Here is a 1,610-nt window from a genome sequence, read left to right as displayed (position 1 = left end):
CATTCTCTCGCCTTCTCAGCGGAAATCTGCACATCTGAACGTGACCACCGAATTCCCTTTTGGGTCCATTGAATCTTCCTCTTTGTCAATGTCAGACAGGGACTTACTGACCCTCACCACTCCCTGTACGAAAACGTTCTTCCTAATGTCACTTTTACTTCTTTTCCTCGTGACTCTAAAATTCTGCCGAATCGTTATGGATCCTTTCAGGCGTGGGAGCATTTTCACAACATTATTTCCTGTTTCTAGGTCCCTCATGACTTGGAAAAGTTCGGTTCTCCGAGGAGAGCTGTCCCAATTTTCCAATCTACCTTGATTGCTGACATTCCTCAAACACCGCACCACTCACGTCAACCTGTTGAGCACTATGGTAAAAACAATGACTGCAGATGCTGGAAACCAGATTCTGGATTAGTGGTGCTGGAAGAGCACAGCAGTTCAGGCAGCATCCAAGTAGCTTGTTGAACACGATCTCCAACCATTTCATTTCTCTGTTTTCTGCCTCATTCGTACTCCAGGCAGCCCACGCTGGTTTCACGAAGGTGCTTTTTGAGAAAGTCAATCAGGCAGTTTTGCACAAGTCAAGTTAAAAAAAAACACGGGCTCGTCCGGGATTTGAACCCGGGACCTCTCGCAAATCAGCGCAGGAACAGACCCTAAGCGAGAATCATACGCCTAGACCAACGAGCCAGAAAGCACGCACGCAGGTAATGCCCCAGACCTCTTGAGCGACCTGAGACATGCTCAGTATGAAATACATTTGAGCAAGCGGCAAAGACTTTCCCGAACAGCTGCTTCTCATCCAGTCTCCCTGCTGCTATTTCATTCCACCGCATTCTCTGCTCACAGTGTCGTTTCCCCAACGTAGCATGAAGCATAAACTGGGTGACTGCTTCGCAGAACATCCCGCTTCTGCCCGCAGAAACTAAAGGCCCTGACCTTGCGGTTGCCTGCCACTTTAACACATCACCCTGTTCCCTGGCCAACATCCCTGTCTCAGGCTTGCAGCAGTGTTCTAGCTCCAGATGAAGGAACAACATCTCATTTTCCACTTGGAGCCCTTCCAGCCCTCCGGTCTTCAATATCGATTTCTATAACTATAGGGCCTGAACCCCCCCATGTCCTTGACCCCTACCACACGAAAGACTCCTGTTTATCACCTCGTCTGCTATGACACACGACGTATTGTTAGCCACTAACAGTCTCCATTAACAGTTATTCGCCCTCTCACGAGGATCGTTATTCACTCCTACGTCCTGCCTATTGTTCTTTCTCTGAGCTGGCGGCAAACACAGCAATGAACATTGGAGACTCTGAGCCAGCTGAAACTTGCTCAGTGTGAAGTACATTCCACATTGCTGCAAGGATTGCAAGCAGCAAAGCCTTTCCAGAACATCTGCTTGTCATTCTGTCCCCGGGGGGCTGATGTTTGTCTCTTCCCCAGGAACAGGAGTATCTCCACTGGCGGATAATTAAACCATTTTATTTCTACTTGCACGTTGTTCTGGGGGGAGGGGGGGTGGGGGAATGTAGGTTTGGGGGAGGGTAAGAGTCCATTCGCTCTTCTGCTCTCTCTCCCTCTTTGTCTCTCTCTCTCTCTCTGAAACTCT

This window comes from Chiloscyllium punctatum, chromosome 36, assembly GCF_047496795.1.
Source record: "Chiloscyllium punctatum isolate Juve2018m chromosome 36, sChiPun1.3, whole genome shotgun sequence".
NCBI lineage: Eukaryota > Metazoa > Chordata > Chondrichthyes > Orectolobiformes > Hemiscylliidae > Chiloscyllium > Chiloscyllium punctatum.
This window is presented reverse-complemented; position numbering follows the sequence as displayed.